This window comes from Felis catus, chromosome A1 (assembly GCF_018350175.1).
Source record: "Felis catus isolate Fca126 chromosome A1, F.catus_Fca126_mat1.0, whole genome shotgun sequence".
NCBI classification, from domain to species: domain Eukaryota; kingdom Metazoa; phylum Chordata; class Mammalia; order Carnivora; family Felidae; genus Felis; species Felis catus.
In genome coordinates this window covers 22,728,004-22,749,984 of record NC_058368.1, presented here as the reverse complement: position 1 = coordinate 22,749,984, position 21,981 = coordinate 22,728,004, and the positions used below count along the sequence as shown (strand labels likewise).

Sequence of the window (21,981 nt, the reverse complement as noted above, 5' to 3'; positions counted from 1 at the left end):
TCAATATTCATTTTTTATTAAAGTTAGTTTCATATTTAATAGTGTAATTTTAACAGCATATCCGTTAAATATAGGAATAAACATAAGCTTAATGCTCAAATGCTATTCAGAAAGTACTAGCTAATGCACTTATATAAGAAAATTAATTAAGGAATATAAAGACTGAAAAGGATGCAGAAAATATCATTATTTACAAACTATGCAATTAGATTTGTTGGCTAAGGGATCCATACAACTCCTTTTTCCTACCCTCTTGCTCCATTCCAATTTTGGATTGATCAAGTTCAAAGGCATTTCATGGGCACCCTTCTGTGAAAATGGAGTTGTTACCATGTCATGGTAGCACACTGTCCAGTGGACCCACTGGGAATGACTCTTGTGACTCTTTTTATAAGACTGAAGGAAAAAATGTCAGAGCCTCCTCTTGGAGATAGCCTACATATTAGCTCCATTTGTGGCTTTTCATTCCTTATCCCTGAAAGGCAAGACGAGCCCAGTGATACAGTCTAACTGCCCCAAGCTTTGGAGCAAATATGTTTTTGCTCTTGCACAGCCTTCTCCTGGCCAAGTGGTCTGTTCTGGATTGGCCATTCCCTCCATTGCGGGGTTAAGCACCAAGACTGAGGATGGGATTCTAGGGAAGATACAAACAGGGCAGATTTTATAGCCTGCTCCGGTTCTAAATCATGTAAGCCTTAATAGTATAATGGTGTGGCCTAATATGCTGATTTCAACATTAGAGCTCAGGGCAAATCATCAGATGATAATAGTGATCATCTGCCTTGCTTCGGTTTTTTGTTTGATTTGATTTGGTTTTGGTTTGTTCAGTGTGTGTGTGTTTGTGTGTGTGTGTGTGTGTGTGTGTGTGTATACGTGTACTTTTCTTAGGGACTTCAGAGAAAAGAAAGTTAAAACAGGATTTGGGTTTTTCTGGATCTCCTTGTCAAATACCACTTGAGTTCCCGACTTTGGCCATGACCAATGTAGATCTTGAAAACCCAAGAAAATACACTGACAATCTTTTGGAAATAATAGAATTTAGTGATGCAGCCAGTTACAAAATCAATATACAAAAATCATTATGAAGAAAACTGTAAAGCTGCTGACACAAAGGAAGGTAAAATGGAGAAACATGCTGTTTTCAGATAGGAAGACTCAATAATATAGGGATGTCCACTTCCCTAAAACTAATGTAAATGTATAACATTATCTCAATAAAAATATCAATCATTTTATTTAAATAGTCCTTAAATCCATTTGAAAGTGTAGTTCGGTAGAACTCTTTGGAAGGCAGATTGGAAGGCAGTTTGACTTTAGGTATTAAATTGTCCTTTGACTCAATAATCCCACCTGGATGAGGTTACTGGTATGAAAAGATACATGGAGGAAGATGTATAACATTTTTATAATTTGGAAAAATAGAAAGTAACCTATTTACTATAACAAACTGGTTAGATAAATTAAAGTATGGCAAATGCTGTTGACTGTCCACCTAAAAGCTGTCTGCCCCCCCTTCCTCCCTCCCTTTCTTTTTTCTTTTCTTTCTTGCTTTCTTTCTTTTTCTTTCTCTTCTCTCTCTCTCTCTCTCTCTCTCTCTCTCTCTCTCTCTGTCCCTCCCTCCCTCCCTTCCTTTTTTACTTTTTATTAGGGGAAATTTCAAACATATACAAAAATAGAATGATTAAAAGCCATGCACCTATCATTCAGCTTCATCAATTAGCAATTCACAGCCAACCTTCTTTTATCAATACTTCTGTCCACTACATATTATTTTGAAGCATCTTATCATTCCATCTGTGAATATTTCAATGGATGTTTCCTAAAGATAAGAAGAAGTCTTTTTTGAAAAACAACCAAAACACTATTATCATACTTTTAGGGAAACTAACACTAATTACTTGATCATGAAAGGTCCTTTCAGAACTCAGTTTTTTAATTACCTTGCAAGTACTATATATATATATATATATATATATATACAGTACTATATATATATATATATACAGTACTATATATATATATATACACACACACACACATATATAACATATATGCATATATATTATACATATATATACATATATAGCATATACATATATATGTTATATATGACACATATATATTTATATATTATATATACAACAAATATATATTTTATATTATTTTATTATATATTATATATAATATATATGTTTTTAACAGTTTGAGTTACTTGGGATTCAAATAAAGTATACATATTGCAATTGGTTGCTGGGTCTTTTAAGTTTCTTTCAACCTGTGGGTTCCCTCTCCAGCACCTTTTGTTTCCTTGCAATTTATTTGTTGAAGAACCAGTTTATTTGTCCTCTAGATTTTCCAAAATCAGGATTTTCCTGAAGGCAGTCTCCATATTTTGCATCAATTAATAATCTAGAGCCTTAATTATATTCAAGTCTTATTTTTATTTTTTTGGCAAGATGACTTCTTAGATGGTGTTGTGTCCTTCCATTGAGAAGGATATGATGTTGCATTGTTTCTGTGACATTAACAGTTGTTGATATTCAATGCCTATAGTCATACTATATTGAATATGGTATTATGAATTAGACATAATGTAATTCAGTAGATGTTTTAAATGGTGAAATCCTAACTCTATCATTTCTTCTTCATTCATTAGCTGGAATACTTCGGTAGAGGGGGAAATACTTTCCTCAATGATTTGATTTCCCAGTGATATAGGAAGAGCATGATTCTTTCTCTTACTTTGACAGTTTTTCAAATAATGAGTTTTTTTCACTAGCATTCTCCAATGGTGACCAAATGAGTTTGTTTGTTGGTATCGTTGTGAATCCATGGATTTAAACTTGCTTCTTTGTTTCATCTCCTTTTTTTTTCTCACAGAACCTTGTTTTTGTGCAGGTAGTAATGCATTCAGTCACAGAGAAGAAATTCTGGCTTGACTGAGCCTGTCTTATCAATTCATTTTCATTTGGCAGTGTCTGGGGTGGGTATATAATTGGTCCTGACTGTAGACACATATAAGGAAGTTCACTTCTAAGAAAGACCCCTCCACCCACTCAAGTGCCCTCTTCCCACCACACCACCTCAGCTTTTTTCACATTGTCGCATAGGGACTTATGTTTGGGGAGCTGCACCTTAAGCTTGGAATGTCCCAGTAGATACATGTGATACATAGGCACAATTATGAACATTAATACTGCAGATCTAGATGTACAGACAGGGAAAGATATCTATGATATATTGCTGATACAGTACATATCATTAAAACTATTTACATAGAGTTGATGACAAGCACATATATTTACACCAAGACCTGACTGGAATTAAGTTCATTGAAATATTAAGACTGATTATCTCTGACTGTTGAGAGATTGGTGAATTTCTACTTTATTCCTTGTATTTTCCTATAAGGTATAAAGTTTAAATTTTTATGTAAATAATAAACTTTTTGAAAAGTATGACTCTGGGCAATTCTCATTTATCTCATGTTACTTATAATGAATTTCTTTCAAATAAATGTATCTCATGATAAAAATTTTTTTTATAAGACCCCATAACTGGCATCACATCACATGATTTTTCTCCACGGTATAATCACCAGGCAGGAAATGTTTTGATTCTGGAATAACATTTCCTGATAAACATTTTTTGGAAACATTTTAAGCATTTCCTGATCTGAAAATTTTTGTGATTTTTTTTCCCCTTTGTGTATCTTATTGTTATAATTAACAATACTCCTAGTCCAGTGGAACATAATCATCCTGTTGAAGAAAAAACTTCCAGAAAAACATGGGTTTTATTAGAGACATTTTCCAGTCACCAAGAAAATATAATTGGCACAACTTTCACTTGGTGGTAAAAATAATAAGTAGTCTCCCTATAGGTTACATTTAAGAAATTTCTATTTTTTTGATACATTCTATTCTCCCAAGAAGCTGCATATTCTTAAAACCAAAGAGATATTTTTTTAAAAAAAATCTAGGCCTCCAGCATAAAATTGGAAAAAGGCCTTTCTTCCTATTATTAATTACCATTTATGTGGCTGGTTCTGCCAGGCCATCAGCACAGGAAGCCAGGGCTATGCCAATCATGACAGTAATCAAAGGAAACTGAACCAACAACTCTCTACCGCTCACATGCTGTATGCCCTGTGTTACCATAGTTGCTGGGGCAACTTCAATGAAGGAGATAACCTTGCTCTCCTGGACCTCATAATCTACAGTGGGGAAATGCCCTGAAGACCATGTGGGGATGAGTCTAGAAAGGCAGTTCCTTGAGGGCAGTGATGAATTTTAAACCGAGATCCAATACATTCCCCCAGAATGGCAAGTGGAGGACAGAGGGATATAGGGAAGCAAATGAAGAAGTGACTGCAAAAGTCCTGATGAGAGACAATGCAAGCCTGAATTTGAGCAGTGATTTTGGGAGGGAGAGGAGAGGAGAAATGAGGGAATGATCAAATACTTACTTCATATAGCCTCTCTCTTGTTCTCTCTTAACATCACTGGAGTCTTCAGCAGGATTTAAAGTATCTTAGCGGGGGTGAGGGGAACTGAGAACAAGGTTTTTTCCATCCACCCTTGGGTCAGAGCTCTGAAGGAGAAACAGCTTACTCCTGGCAGCCAGGATGGAAGTGTTGAAACTCTTTGCCAAGTCATCTGTAGGTTTGTTATGTGGTCTGATAGATCCAGCCCCTCCCCTGATGACTGGCAGTAGGACTTACCTCCTGCTACAGATAGGGATGCAGCCTTGACCCCAATGTAAATATAGTAGGCCTGAAATCCCAAGGCCATATTATAGCCTTAGTATCTTCTCTCTGTTCTGGCCTCAGAGTCTTCAGTGAGGTGATATTCCTCACACTCTCACCTGGGAGTGTTCTTATAACTTCTGGAGTGGACCTGGTCATTTACAGCCTTCCTGTGTAGTTAGCTGTTCACCAAAATTGCCTTTTAGGAGACAGACTGTCCAGAAGCCTAGTCAAAAGTCAGATAAGGCCTCCCTAAGACTTCCCTGCAACAATAGGAACTCAAAACTTATGTCCCCCCAAGCTTGAACCAATGGTGGTCTGGAGAAAATACTGTAGCATATCTGCAACCTGAAGGAAAGGCTGGGACTGTCTCCCTACCAAGCTATTCAAGAATCAGGATCTTGGATCTGCTTTGGGTCATGAAGTCCATCTCAACTGGTGAAAATACAAAGCATAGGTCAGTGAGAAAGTATAAGAGCCCCACCTAGAAGAAACTTTGTTGAGACTCTACTATTTAGGGCTGATGTCTATTTAATCCTGCTCCCTTCTGAGATTCGTATCTGGTGTGCTAGTTCCTAGCTAGGGTTTCATGTTTCAGACCCAAGTCACTAGAGAACACTTGGAAACCAATTCATTGTCTCATTTTGCCAGGCTTGGTTTAATGTTTCTAAAGCTCAGTAGTATGGTCTGAACTGATGATCTCGTGTGTATCACAGAGAAATGAGGAACAAAATGAAATTTATTACTTTTTTTATACATTGAAATAATTGCCTGCATAATGAGTTGAGGTAAAGCCAACTTCAGGTCCCTAAAATTAAAATTAGGAGAGAGTACTGTAGAAAAGTCCTGGCCCCATCACGTAGAACCACCTAACCTGGTGTATGGACCATGTACTGAACATTTGTCTCAACATCACCATACAAATGGCTATGGATCCTCTTCTCAGAGGACTTCCCAAGTAACATATAGGAGAAATAAGGAGTAAGACCTTTGGCAAATTAGGAATCAATTATTAGTCAACAGGGTTTACAACAGGGATGCAAAATAGGCAGAACATACACCATCAAGAAACCAGGAAGATGTGACAAAAGACTGCCCAACTGTGGCCATACTCTATGTTCTCTAATACTCACCTCTTAACTTGCTTCTATTTCCAATCTCTTTCCACAGGATTTAATGGGGCTTTGTTTTGGACTACAATATGAATAGGATTTGACAATAGCTCTTCTCTGGCTCAGCTCTGGGCTTCAGTGTCCTTCTGGTCTCTCCACAAACACTTGTTTCCAACCTTTCTACCTCTTGTGATCTCCATCTGTGACCCAGGACTTCCTCCTACTTCATGCATCAGAATGTCCAGGCCCTAGTTTAACCAGTCTTCCTGGTTCTCCTGGTCTCAACTCCTCCTTTTCCTTTTCCTTTTCCACATGGGGCCACTCAAACTAGCTCATGGTTCAGATGTATCTCGGTCATCCCCCTAAAAGTACAGAGAGATCCCTACCTCAAATGGACAACCCTTAGGAAGCTCACCAGTTCTCTATTTTCTCTTTAGTGCTTGGGACTTGAAGGTGACTGATTATTTTGACTACAGGGACACTCTTTCCAGCCCTCCTTGTAAGATATTGGGTATCCCCATATTGTATAACGGAGAATTGTATTTTGGCAATAATGCCAGAAAGCCAACACCTCTGAGTCATGAATTAATCTACTCTTCACACAAAGACTATGGAATCTCATGTCAAACTTTTCAAACATTGATGTTTTTTCATCACTGCCCCCCAAATTACTGTCTCAGCACATCTCATTTGCCTGAGCAGACTTGCCTTTAGAAATAAATTAGTGATAAGTCATGAACAATGGAAAATGATTTGATACATAGAACCATGGCAACAAGGAGAAAAGGAACTAACATTTACTGAGTACTTGCAATGTACCAGGTACCGGGCACAATTAATCATAATCATAAGGATAATATTTACTGTATACATATCATGTGTAAGGCATTGTGCAAAGTACATATGACCTAATTTAATCCTCATAACAATCCCATGAGATAAGCACCTTGTCACTGTCCTCATTTTATGAATGAGAAACAAGCTTCAAGAGGTCAGGTAACTTGCTCAAAATGAACTGGGTTTCAAGTCAAGGGGTGCCTGAATCTAACATCTAACAGGTTTTCTCTCTCTCTGTTCCTCTCTCAGCTTTCTTTTTATTAGACTTCTCATAGGTTTGTCTGTTTTATTGCTCTTTTTAAATAATCAGCTTTTAGTATTGTTGATCAATTCTACTTTTCTTCCTATTTTATCATTTTCTACTTTTATTTTTATTAATCTGCTTCAACTGCCCATGAATTTATGTTGTTCTTTTTCTAGCTTCATGGGTCAATGCTTAGATCATCTGTGTTCTAAGTACATGTATTTAAGGCCATGAGTTCTCTTCTGGGTGTTGTTTTGACTACATCCCTCAGGATGTTCTCATTTTTATCATTTCTGAAATACAAAATTTCAATTCTCATTTCCTCTTTAGCCCAGAAGGTATTTAGAAGTAAGTTTAGATAAACAGATTTTTTTGAGGAAAGGTGTACTTAACCTTTGGTTAATAGTTTGTACTTGAGAACCTTAACAATTAAAGTAGCAGTCTGTTTCCAATATTATGAAAAAAAATGAGTATTTTGTTGTTACACTGAGTTTTGCCATTTTCATTTATATTGTTCTTCATTGGAAGAGAAAAGGAAAATTATTGGTGGCTCATTTATTTATTATTATATAGTTATTTGCTTTTGGGAGAGAAGGTGAGTAATGTCTTTCTGCTATAAGGAAAGTTCCATTGAGTCCAGGGACTTCAATTGACACAACTGAATTTTCAACATCCAAAACAGTGCCTAGCATATGGTAAGCACTCAGTCTATCAATCTATCAATCACTATGTATACAGCTTTATTGAGGCATAATATTATGTTTATATATGTATAATATATGTCTACATGTATATGTGTATGTGCATATATACATACAGGGCTTTATTGAGATATAGTTGACAAACATTAAACTGCACATATTTAAAGTGTACAATTTGACAAGTTTTAACATGTGTACACACCCTGGCAACTATCACCATGTTCAAGATGATGAACATGTGTTTCTCTCAAATGATTCCTCGTGCCTATTTGCAATCTCATCACCTCTGTTCCTCACTGTTCCTTTCTCCAAAAAACTACCCATCTACTTTGTTTATTTATATCTTCTAGATGTTTATATAAGTGATAATACACAGTATGTACTCTTTTTTTAATCTGGCTTCTTTCATTTAGCATAATGATTTTGAGATTCATCCATGTTGTTGTATGTATTGATAGTTCATTCCTGGTTTTTTTTTTGCTCATTAGTATTCTGTTGTATGGTTATAACTTGTTTATCTATGTACCTGTTAATGGACTTTTGGATTGTTTCTAGTTTGGGGCTCTTACAAATAAAGCTGCTGTGAACATTTGTGTTTAAGCTTTTGTATGGATATATACAGTTCCCTTTCTCTTTTTTAAAAAAAAGAGTTTATTTATTTTGAGAGAGAGAGAGAGAAAACACAAGCAGGGTAGGGCCAGAGAGAGAGGGAAAGAGAGAATCCCAAGCAGGCTCCCTGCCATCAGCACAAAGCCTGATGTGGGGCTTGATCCCACAAACCACAAGATCATGACGTGAGCCAAAATTGAGTCAGACTCCCAACCAACTGAGCCACCAGGCCCCTCAGTTCTTTTTCTCTTAAGTAAATTCTTAGGAGTAGAATGGCTGGATCACACAGTAGGAATAAAAGTTATTAAAATCTTTTCCAAAGTGGATAAGCCATTTTACATTCCCATGAGCAATATCTTAGAATTCCAGTTTCTCCATGTCTTCCCCAATATGGCAAGTCTTTTAAATTTTAGACATTCTGATACGTATGTGCTAGTATCTCATTGTGGTGTTAATTTCCATTTCCCTAATGGCTAATGGTGAGGTGTGGGGAACAGGAACTCTTATGTACTGTTGATGGGACCATACATTGAAACATCTTTTTTGTATTGCAACTTGAATTTTGGTAGTTCATTAAATATGAACAATTGTTGACATATTAATCCTATTTTTAGAAATCTAGAAACGTATTCTGTCATGAACTGGGCATAAAAGCTATCAGACTAAACTAAGTTCTTTACATAATTTTCTTCTGACTCAGAAGTTGCATTCTTAGACCATCTTGCTGGTCAATTTCTATTTCTCCACACCATGCATTCAACACTCATCTTTGAGCCCCATCATGAATTTACTCATACAAATCCTTGTTAACAATGTAAAGTTTCCTAAATATTTCACAGAAGAGAAAAAAAGAACAGGTTGACAAGATATATCCACAGCACATAGCCAACAAACTGCCGTAGGGGTTTCTTGTCTCTCCGTTCCTAATGGAGGTGGTTCCCTTCTGATTCTTCTACCTTACAACCTGCAGATCCTTTGGTTCCTTCTGTTACATAAACAATTTAGCTACCATCTTATATCATTTGAGTATTTTCTTGAGATTCTAATTTCTATTTCAAGTGCTTTTTCCTTAAAACTAAAACCAATGTAGCAATTTATTTTATTTTATTTTTAATATAAAATTTATTGTCAGATTGGTTTCCATACAACACCCAGTGCTCATCCCAACAGGTGCCCTCCTCAATACCCATCACCCACCCTCCCCTCCCTCCCACCCTGCATCAACCTTCAGTTTGTTCTCAGTTTTTAAAAGTCTCTTATGTTTTGGCTCCTCCCTCCCTAACCTTTTTTTTTCCTTTCCCTCCCCCTTGGTCTTCTGTTAATTTTCTCAGGATCCACATAAGAGTGAAAACATATGGTATCTGTCTTTCTCTGTATGACTTATTTCACTTAGCATAACACTCTCCAGTTCCATCCACGTTGCTACAAAAGGCCATATTTCATTCTTTCTCATTGCCATGTAGTATTCCATTGTATATATAAATCACAATTTCTTTATCCATTCATCAGTTAATGGACATTTAGGCTCTTTTCATAATTTGGCTATTGTTGAAAGTGCCGCTATAAACATTGGGGTTCAAGTGTGGTCTCAAACCATAATCCTTAAGGCATGACTTCCTGGTTAAATAGAATGTGATTCACAGCCCTTGTGTGGCCAAAGCAAGCCATCAGCCAACTGCTGTCATGAAAATAGTGAATGTGCTCAAACATTTGTAAATGAAGAGAAAGAGTCCAGGGATAGAAATGCTTGGGTCATCCCTTAGGCCAAGTTTTGATCAGTTTACCAGTTCAGCTGTATGCAAGAAACAATGGAGCAGATCATCCAAGAAATGGCTACATCCATGCATCCATTCATGAAACCTTAGTGCATAGTGGTCCTGCTGAAAAGTAATCTTGACCCAGGATTAGTTCTAGAATCAAATTACTATTCCCTCAGTTGGAGGAGAAGAGGAAAGGATGAAGATGGTATGGTGGAAGCTACTGGTTGTCCCCACAATATTAACTGTCCTTTTCTTCAGCAATAAGCCCTCAAATTTAGATAGGTTCTGGCTACCTAGAATAAAAGCTATTTTTACCAGCTGCCCTTGAAGCTATGTGTAGGATATGGCTAAGTTCTGGACAATGAGATGTAAGCATAAGGTGATATATATCCTGAAAGTGTCCTTAGAGTTGGGGGATATGCCTTCTCCTACACTTTTCTTCCTTCTTGCTGTCCAGATTGCATATGTGGACCTCTTGGACCACAGGTAAAAGTCAAATGTTTAAGATGGCAGAGCAAAAAGTTAGAAGGAGCCTGGGTCTCTGATAATTATAGAGTTGTCGTACCAGCTTCTGTCTTAAGAGCTCTCTGCATGTGGTAGCTGAACCTATTTTAATTGATACTAATAGAGACATCACCTACTTTATTGAGGTAATATCAAGAAGGCCTTGAATTCTATGCTAAGAAATTCAGATTTGTAAAATACATATGATAGGGAACAAATAATGAATTTTTGGATATGAATAAAATTTCATTCACATTTGTGGTGGTACTGTTGCATTTTCCCTTTACATCACTAAGAACTAGAACATAACTTTTAAAATTTCATGCATAGATCATTAACCACATGAGCAAAGAAAACAAAGGGAGCAACAGAGGTGAATTTACCAATCTTAATCTTTACTTAAAACAAGTTTAGTATTGATATGATATGAATAGAAATTTCTAAGAAATGAGTGGAAAATGTTGGAATAAATTTTTCAGTTAATAACATTTTTTCCCTAGCTCTGGAGATTTACTGGTCTTCTGCATAAAATTATTTACTCTCTTCTTTTTGGATTAATAACCAGTAATGGATCACTAGTAAGTAAGAAATAAATTAAAATAAAAGTAAGGAACTAGGATGGTACAGTGGACATTTGAAATTTTTGGCTACCCAGTGTTCATTCTCTTATTCCAACAGCACTTGGTTTCCTTTAGGGGAATTTCTACTTTCAATGTGAGTATAAGAGCATATGGTCCTCAACAAGTCCTTTTGTCATCTTTAAAAAGTTCTGAATTTTTAAAACCCTTCTAGTTATTGTTATGCGTAGATACTCTATTTTTAAAAAGTCGATTTTTGCCCAAGTGTGTTTGTGACCATACCATATATATTATAGCATGGTTTTTTTCCCTCACTATTTTTGAGATTTAGCCATGTAGTTCATTCATTTCAGCTCCTATGTAATATTCAGTTTCATAAAGTTTTAGATTGAACAATGTCAAAATAGTTGAATAGCAGCAATTTCATATGATTCAACCAAATACCACAATTACCTATTTTCCAGTTGATGGACATTTAAATTTTTTTAAATTTCACTATTGCAAGCAATGATGTAATGGAAATCCAATTATATATCTCCTCAAGTACAAGTGCAAAGGTTTCCCCTAGGTTATCTACTGAAAAGTAGAAATAGTAGGTCTTCGGGTACGCACAACTTCTGGTTTATCAGACGATGCCAAATTATTTCTCGAAGTGTTTGCATCAATTTCCACTTACCAGCGTTGTATGAGAATTTTTCCATCTTGACCAACAAGCAATTTGCACCATCACCAATCTTGCCAATCTGATGAACCTGAACAGATGTTTCCTTGTTTTCATTTGCATTTCTTTGGTTACTGACCAATTTGTATTTATATTTTATATCATTTATATTTATTTGTATTTATTTTTCCTTTTTTTTTTTTCAACGTTTATTTTTATTTTTTGGGACAGAGAGAGACAGAGCATGAACGGGGGAGGGGCAGAGAGAGAGGGAGACACAGAATCGGAAACAGGCTCCAGGCTCTGAGCCATCAGCCCAGAGCCCGACGCGGGGCTCGAACTCATGGACCGCGAGATCGTGACCTGGCTGAAGTCGGACGCTTAACCGACTGCGCCACCCAGGCGCCCCATATTTATTTGTATTTATATTAATTGGCCATTCAGGTCTTCATTTTTTTTGAATTTACTCTTTATATAATTCCCAGTTATTTAACAATTATTTGACATTTTCTCTCTTGATTTCTAAAAGTTCTTCAAAGAGTTTGACTACTGAATCTTATTAAATACATGCATTGTGAGTATATGCTCCAAATCTCTGGGCTGTTTTCCATTATGCCTTGTTTTACAGAGGTTTTAAATTTGAAAACACTCTAATTATATATTTTAGAACACTCTAATTATATATTTTTTTTGTGACTTGTGACTTGTGCTTTTTGAATCCTGTGTAGGAATTCATTCTACCTCGTGGTCAGAAAGACATTCTTCTCCACTGTCTCCTCCAAGTCTTGAAGTTTTGTTTTTCACATTTAAGCCTTTAATCCATCTGAAGTTGAATATGTATACAGTACACAATGAAGGTCTAACCTTTTCCCTCCATATGGTAACATACTGCTCCTGCATCATTTATTGAATGGACATCTTATTACACTGGGTTGTAATGCCACTTCTGTCATGTACCAAATTTCCACACTTGCAAGCTCTTTTTCTGGACATTTTCTTCTTGGTTAATTGGTCTATTTTTCTGTCTCCTTGCCAATGCCACATTGTTGTTTTTTTTTTATTTAGTTTTATAATAAGTATTGATATCTGGAAAGATACCTTTTAATCTATTTTTTTTCACCCATCTTATATTTTTTTCTTTCAAAATCTTCTTAGCTATTCTTGGCCCTTTACTATTCACTTGAAGTTTAGGCTCAGCTTGTCAAAGCCCAAAATAAAGTCTCCTGAAAATTTGTTTGGATTTCCACTGAATTTGTAGATTAATTTGGGACAAGAACTGACATTTGTGTGATTCTGGGTCTTCCCAAACATGAGCACAGTCTATTTCCCCACTTAGTTAAGTCTTCTTTTATGTTACTATATAATACTTTATAATGTTTTCATAAATGTCTTTCATACTTTTTATGTTATTGTATTCTTAGGTTGTTTTGTAAATGGAATGATTTTTAAAATTACATTCTAATTGGTTGTTGCTAGTGTACTAGAATACCATTGAATTTTTAATATTGCTCAAGTAACATATTAGCTTGCTAAACTCTTTGTAGATTCTCTTGGATATTCTGTGTAGACCATCCAAATCTCTGGAAATGATTTTTTTCCCTTGCATTTCATTTATCTTTCTCATTTCTACCTCTGGCTAAGACCTCTAGAACTAAGTTGAATGGAAATAGTAATGGTAACATCCTTGTTATGTTCCTGACTTGAAACAAAATGCTCTAATGTTTCACCACTGAGTATGATATTTGTAGCACATTTTTGATAAATATCCTTTATCAGTTGAAAAAAGTTCCCTTCTCACCCTGATTTCTAAAGTGTTCTTTTTTGTTAACATTTGTTAACAAATGTTGAATTTGGTTAAATTTTGGGAGCATATATTGAGATTATCACATATATTTTTAAAATTTATTAATGTGGCAAATTACATTAATAGGGTTTCATGACTTAAACTACCCTTATATTCCTGGAATACCCCCAAATTAGTCATGATAAGTTTTTATTCACGTTGCTTAATTAATTCCATTTGCTAATATCTTATTTGGGACATTTGCATCCATATTCATAACTAAGCTTGCACACAAATTTTTCTTCTTATACTTTCTTGCCTCTTTTTTAAATTTCTTTTTTAATGTTTATTTATTCTTGAGACAGAGACAGAGCGTGAACAGGGGAAGGGCAGAGAGGGAAGGAGACACAGAATCTGAAACAGGCTCCAGGCTCTGAGCTGTCAGCACAGAGCGCCTCGCGGGGCTCAAACCCACGAACTGTGAGATCGTGACCCGAGCGGAAGTCGGACGCTTAACCGACTGAGCCACCCAGGCGCCCCTCTTGCCTCTTTCTAATGTGGGAAATTCTTCTTCTTTTTTTATTACCTGAAATATTTTGTATCTGAAACATTTTATATTCTTCAACAGAGATGAAGGGGATTGGTAGTAATTTAGTATGCATGGTAAGCCTACTTTGGTTATTTTCAACAATTGTCTGTTTGGACTTATTAGTTGTCCTTTGGTTTTACCACTGCTTGCCCTACATCAGTTGTCAAATATTTCAATTTTTTTAAATATTTATTTATTTTCAAGAGAGAGAGAGAGAGAGAGAACATAAATAGGGCGGGGGCAGAAAGAGAGGAAGACAAGAATCCAAAGCAGGCTCCAGGCTCTGAACTGTCAGCACAGAGTCCCACGCGGGGCTTGAACCCACAAACTGGGAGATCATGACCTGAGCTGAAGTTGGACGCTTAACCAACTGATCCACCCAGGCACCCCAGTTGTCAAATATTTTAAAATATTACTTCTGGGTATAGACCTGTTCCACGTTTTTATTTCTCCTTGAGATAATTTGAATGGCTTACATTTAACCAAAATCTATTAAAACTAAATTTTTAAATGTATTATTATAAAATTTATATATAATTTATTTTATTTATATAATTTATTTTAAAAAATTTTATAGTAGTTCTTTGACTTTTAATATGGTTTCTTTGTGTTTTCTTGATCAGTTTTGTGAGAGGTTCGCATACACTTTATTAGCCTTTACATAGTTCTAATTTGGAGGGGTTTACTCTCTTGTTTTTTCCTAACTTTTGATTGAACTCTTAGCTCATTTATTTTCAATCTTTTTAAAAACCGTAGACAGTTAAGACTATAAGTTTTCCTTACGTGTCACTAGTTATATCTCAAAGGTTTTATTTATTTATTTATTTATTTATTTTTTTTTCAACGTTTGTTTATTTTTGGGACAAAGAGAGACAGAGCATGAACAGGGGAGGGGCAGAGAGAGAGGGAGACACAGAATTGGAAACAGGCTCCAGGCTCTGAGCCATCAGCCCAGAGCCTGACGCGGGGCTCGAACTCCCAGACCGTGAGATCGTGACCTGGCTGAAGTCGGACGCTCAACCGACTGCACCACCCAGGCGCCCCTCTCAAAGGTTTTAAAATGCAGTATCATGTGGTGCCTGGGCAGCTCAGTTGGCTAAGTGTCTGACTTTGACTTAGGTCATGAACTCATGGTTTATGAGTTTGAGCTCTGCATCAGGCCCACTGCTGTCAGTGCAGAGCCTGCTTTGGATCTTCTGTCCCCTCTCTCTGCTCCCTCCCTTTTCTCGCATGCTCTTCCTATCTCTCTCTGAAAAATCGAGACTTTTTTTTTAATGCAATATCATTATCAGGTCTAAACACATCTTAAATTTAATTATGACTCTTCTATTTTCAGGCTACCTTTAAGTTTCAGTTTCTAATTTTATTGCTTTGTGGTCAACGTGATCTATATGCTATTGAACATTTGTACTTTTTAAGACTTCTTTTGTGGCCTACCTCAGTGCTTGTTTTTTGTTTTTTGTTTTTTATAAATTCTCTATGTGTATTCAGAACTTTAATTATTGGGGGCAGTGACTCATATACTCATTATATTAAGCCTTTCAATATTATTGTTCACATTTTCTATTTTTTTTCTGTCTCTTCTCTTTATCTTCTCGTTCATCTATTCTGATATTTTATCAAATTTTCCTTTCTAAAAAATATGTTTTTAAGACTATGTTGTTCCTTGCATACAGAGTCAAGATTGTTACCTCTTCTGATAAATTATTTCTATTATCAAGTACCAATCCATTTTATCATTAAAAGTAAAGTTTGACTTAAAGTCTCTTTTGTCCAATGTTGCTTTAACTACATCTCCTTTGTTTTGCTTAGTATTTACTTGTTGTATCTGTCTTGTTCTTTGTCTTACTTTCAACCTTTCTGTGTCCTTATGATTTGAGTGTGATTCCTAACAAAGAGTATAGAACTGGATTTTAAACATTTTATCAGTGAAGTTCTGTTTTTTAATAAGCTAGTTTAATCCATTTATATGTATTGTAAGTACTGACATATTTGGTTTTATTTCTGATGCCTTATTATTTTGCATTTACCTTGCTTTGCTTTTGTTCTACCCTATTACTATAGATTTTCTCTAATATTGGATTTATTGAGCTTTCTTGGTCCTTCAGCATTTTATTTTAATTCTTCTATTAATTACCTTAAATTTTTAGCACACATAATTGACCTTTATTAATAAACTCCGAAGTTAATTGTGACAATCTGTTACATTGAACTATGCCTCTTGGTATTCCTGTTCTTGTTTAATGACCATCCCTGGGGTCTGGCTTGTCTTTAACCAACCGAATATGGCTGAAACGATGCTATATTAGATCACAATCTAAGATTTTAAAAGGCCTGGTAGCTTCTACCTTTATACTCTCAAGAGCCCTGAGCTTACATGTAAGAAGTCTGGCTCCTGCTGGAAAGCCACATGGAGAGACCATGCAGAAAAACCACATAGACAGTGAGAAGCCTTGAGATTATTCAGAAAAGAACTGAGGAAATGGCCTGACTATGGGAACCAAGGTCCCAGCATGTGACCTCAGCTGAGTGGTCCAGCCAGTACCAGGTGGTTGAGCCATACTAGTACAGGTACTGGACAACTGAGTGAAAAAAACATTTACCACAGAATTGTGAGCAAAGAAAATGATTGTTGTTTTAAGCCTCTGATACTTGAGGTATATTTCTACACAACAGATAACTGAAATGTTAATGAAATCTTGATCCTCATACTGAATTACATACTTTCTTATGCTTTATTTCCAGTTTTCTCCCTGCTTGCCAATCTTTCATGTTGTAATCTTTTTATAGGTCTATATTACCTTTAAACATCTCAAATTGGTCATTTTAAAATAATTTTATAGTTAATATTTCATGGATATACCAACACACTATCTCTTTGCTTCTTCCATCCCCATAGTCCAATTTTTTCCTGATGTAATTACATCCCTTAGTTGATCACTCAGTAAGAACTTGTGAGTGTTAAGTTCAGTTTTTATTAGTTTCAAAGGTTCTTCACTTTGCCCTTACCTTTAAATGATAGTTTACATTGATATAAAATTGTAGGTTGTCATTTTTCTCTTAGTACTTCAAATACATTATTGTCATCTGGTTTCTATTGTTGCCACTGAGTCATGTGCTATGAGTTTAAATTTCATTTCAGTTTGCTTTATTTTTTTTTTCTCATTACTCTTCTTATTATGTAAATCTACTAAAACATAGAAAGTTACTTTTTCCCCCCTCAGAACTCATATTTTAATAACTTGAGGTTTCCTTCATCAACTCAGTTCTTTTAATTCTACCGTGATATTCTTTTCACCTAACCAGGATTTTAATACAGAGTACCCAAATTTTATGGGAGGCATGCAACTGTAGAGATTTTGCATTAGTCACTGTTCACATAAGTCAAGACTAATCATTGCCACAAAATAAAATGATTTTAGACATAGTCGAAAAAAACAACACGGCTTCTTTTTTTTTTTTTTTAATATTTGTTTATTTTTGAAAGAGAGAGAGACTGTGTGTGCCTGCGTGCATGTGGGGGAGGGGCAGAGAGAGGGAGACATAGAATCCAAAGCAGGCTCCAGGCTCCAAGCTGTCAGCACAGAGCCCCGTGTGGGGCTGGAACCCATGAACCCGAGATCATGAGCTGAGCCAAAATTAGACGCTTAACCCACTAAGCCACCCAGGCACCCTAACATGGATTTTTTCAAAAAGTAAATTCAGATGAGGAGAAATGTTTGATTGTCAGATGTGAAACTGCTACATATTTAACAAAATATGAATAGTCTATTTCGTGTAAGATTTTATGAAAAAGTCTTTTTTTCAGGTCGAAAAATAATTTCTAGGTTTTGATGATTCCTTTCACTTTTAGATTTCCTGGAAATTGAGGGGCGCCTGGGTGGCTCAGTAGGTTAGGCGGCAGACTTTGGCTCAGTTCATGATCTCACTGCTCATGAGCTCGAGCCCTGCATCAGGCTCTGTGCTGACAGCTTGGAGCCTGGAGCCCCCTTCAGATTCTGTCTCCATCTCTCTCTGCCCCTCCCCTCCTCTCTCTTGCTCTCTCTCCCTCAAATAAAAACATTTAAAAAAATCTAGATTTCCAAGAAATTGAAAATAAAGTGAGAACTATTTTAGTAATTGCTAATGCTTATTCTTCATAAAATACTAAATATTTTTCTCAAAGTTCTATGCTTACTGAATTCATCGACTAGTTTGTGAACAGATTAACTACTAGCTTAGATTTTCTGATTCAGAATGCTTTACTACCCCTTTTTAGGTATTGATATAACTACTAAAGTGAAAATCATCAAGAATGTAGACAACATGAGTAACTCAATCAAACAACCGGATCAAATTGACACATATAGAATATTCCACAAAACAGCAGCAGAATATACCTTTTTTTCCCCAGGCAACATGGATAGACCATATCATAGCAATAATAATAATAATACCTCAACAAATTTAAAAGAACTGAAATTATATTGGTTATTTTCTCTGCCCATAATGAAATCAAACTAAAAATCAATAATAGAAAAACAACAGAAAAATACCTAAACACATGGAAATTAAATGATACACTTCTAAATAATTTTGGGGTCAAAGAGGAATCCTCAATAGAAAAAAATACATAGAACTGAGTGAAATGAAGATACAACATATCAGTATATGTGAGACACAGCTAAAGCGGTCCTGAGCAGGAAATTTCTCACACAAAAGACTTACGATACAAATAAAGAACATTTCCAAATCAACAATTTAAATTTTTGCCTCAAGGAACTAGGAAAGGAAATGAGAATAAAAGCAAAGTAAGCAGAAGGAAAGAGATAATTAAAACACAAACAAAAGTCAATGGAATAGGAAAACAATAAAGAAAATCAATGAAGCCAAAATTGTGTCTTTGAAAAAAAATCAGTAAAATTTATAAACTTCTAGCAACTGACCAAAATTTAAAAAAAGAGAAGACACAAATCACCAAAATCATAAATAATCTAACAGCTATCACTATATATCTTATGACTATTAAAAAGTTAATAAAGGAATACTACAGACAACTTTATGTTTGTAAATTTGACAACTTAAATAAATGGATCATTTTCTTGAAAACCATAAACTACCAAATCTCAACCACAATAAAATAGATAGTCTGAATTGCTATAACCATTACAGAAGTTGAATTCACCATTTAAATCTCCTGAAAAGTAAATCTCCAGGCCCATATGTTTTCACAGGAGAATTCTAGCAAAACATCTAAAGTAAAATTAATACCAATGTTATATAATCCCTTACAGAAAACAGAGGAAGTGGAAATACTTGCCAACTCATTTTATGAGATCAATATTACCCTAACATTAAAACCTGACAAAGACAGTAATTTAAAAAAAAAAGGAAAAGAAAAAAGAAATGCATAGGCCAATATCACTCATAAATTTAGACATAAAAATCCTGAACAAAATCTAAACAAACTGAAATCCAATAGTGTATAAAGGAATTACACACCATGCCCTGGAATTGGACTTATTCCAGGAAAGGAAGGTTGGTTCAACATTCAGAATCAATCGATGGTGTATCAATAGTTTAAAGAAAAAAAAAAGTGATCATATCAATTCATTCAGAAAAATCACTTGACAAAATCCAACATCCATTAATTCTAAAACAAACAAACAAACAAACAATGACTCTCAGCAAGTTAGGAATAAAGGGGAATAACCCAAACTTGATAAACAGCATCTGTAAAAAACTACATCACATCATAGATTTCTCAAAACTCAACTCTAAAAAGCAAACAAACAAACAAACAAACAAACAAAAATGGACAAAAGTTGTGAAGAAACATTTTACTGAAGAGGTCCTACAGTTGTCCAGTAAGTATATGAGAAGACGTTCATCATCAATTGCCATTTGGGAAATTCAAATTAAGATCATAATGAGATATCACTGGACACCAATGAGAATGACTAAAATAAAAAACAGAGACAGAACCAGGTGCCAGCAAGGATGAAGAAGATACAGGTCACTCCTACATTGTTGGTGGGAATATAAAATGGTACAGCTACTCTGAAAATAGTGGCATTTTCTTATAAGGCTAAAAGACAATTACCATATGATCTAGCAATTGCACTCGGGAAAATGAAATGAAAACCTGTACAATGTTCATAGCCATGTTCTGTAATAGTTAAATGCTGAAAACAGCCCAGATGTCCTTCATCAGGTAAATGATTAAATAAACTGTGGTTCATGTAGACCATGGAGTACTATGTAGCAATGAAAAAGGATGAACTATTGACATACATAATAACTTGGATGAATAGCCAGGGAATTATGCTAAGAGAAAGGTGCCAATTTTGTTTTTATTATTTTTTATATGAAATTTATTGTCAAATTCGTTTCCATACAACACCCAGTGCTCATCCCAACAGCTTCCCTCCTCAATGCCCATCACCCACTTTCCCCTCCCTCCCACCCCCCCATCAACCCTCAGTTTATTCTCAGTTTTTAAGAGTCTCTTATGCTTTGGCTCCCTCCCTCTCTTTTTTTTTCTTCCCCTCCCCATGGTCTTCTGTTAAGTTTCTCAGGATCCACATAAGAGTGAAGAAATATGGTATCTGTCTTTCTCTGTATGACTTATTTCACTTAGCATAACACTCTCCAGTTCCATCCATGTTACTACAAAAGGCCATATTTCATTCTTTCTCATTGCCAAGTAGTATTCCATTGTGTATATAAACCACAATTTCTTTATCCATTCATCAGTTGATGGACATTAGGCTAAAAGGAACCAATTTTAGAAGGTTACATAATGTACAGGAGGAGTCAAGATGGCAGAACAGCATGGAAGTTTTTTGTGTGTCTTGCGTCCATGAAATGGAGCCAGACCAACACTAAACCATCCTACACACCCAGAAAACTGATTGGAGGATTAACACAACAATCTGCACAACCTGAACCACAGAATTCAGCAGGTACGTGGCATGGAGAGGTGAATTTAGGGAGCAAGAAGCCGCAGTGGGCAGGGAGGTGCTTTTGCAGGCGGAGAGAGGATGGAATTGGGGGGGGGGGCGCGGGGAGGGGGGAGTATGGGAAAAGCACCCCTCCCTAAAAGCAGCTGGACAGAAATTAGAAAATTAGAAACAGACTTAGGGACTAAACTAAAAAGGGAGAAAGGAGAAAGGAGAGGGTTTAAATTCCATTAAGACTGCAAACAAAGGGAGCGCAGTATGCAACTCCACAGCTCGATACGTGGTGGTAGTCTGGTGGAAGGGCAAATCCCCAGGAATGGAGTGGGGTCTTGGAGGTTCTTGGGCCACACAGGGAAAAGGGGTTCCACTGCTGGAAGGACATTTGGTAGACTGTTGCGGCCACCTGGTCTGAGCAGACCCCAGAGAATGGCCACATTCGTTGGTGCTGGAACAAGGTCGTTGAGGGTGAAGTCTGGTGCCAGATATGTGTTGTGATTTTCCATAATCCCTGAAATGCTGCTGCTACACTATCTCACGAACTTTTTCTGGGGCGGGCTGGCACCTGGCCGCAGTCTCGGGGCTCCGGCAGCAGCAGGGTCCAGCAAGCGTTTCTGGGTGCAGCTGACATTTTGCCACCGTTTGGCCATTGCTCGGTGAGACCCTCCCGCAGAGGGGCAGAACGAGTGAAAGCTGCAGTCCTTCAGAAGTAAGGGGCCAGGGAAAACAGCCGCATCTGAGACAAAACTCAGGAGAGAGGTACTGCCTGGGACCTGGTCACGGAGACCAAAGAAGCTGGGAGTAGACAGAAGCTGAAGACAGAGGACAGGTGCACGATTGCTGATCGGGGAGAACAGAGTGCCGATACTAGAGACTGGGTAGCTGGGTGACGCCATTTCCACTTGTCCCGCGCATGCG

The 21,981-nt window shown here is 36.4% G+C and overlaps 1 protein-coding gene across 1 annotated transcript in view; it reads right to left on the bottom strand.

The window, feature by feature from the left end:
- The window catches only part of RCBTB2 (RCC1 and BTB domain containing protein 2), a 59,582-nt gene extending 54,995 nt beyond the window's left edge, over positions 1 to 4,587 (bottom strand). Inside the window, exon 1 of the mRNA XM_045052809.1 lies at positions 4,469 to 4,587. The gene's annotated coding sequence lies outside the window, so the exon portion shown is untranslated. The remainder of the gene's footprint in view (positions 1 to 4,468) is intronic.
- Positions 4,588 to 21,981: the final 17,394 nt, after the last annotated feature.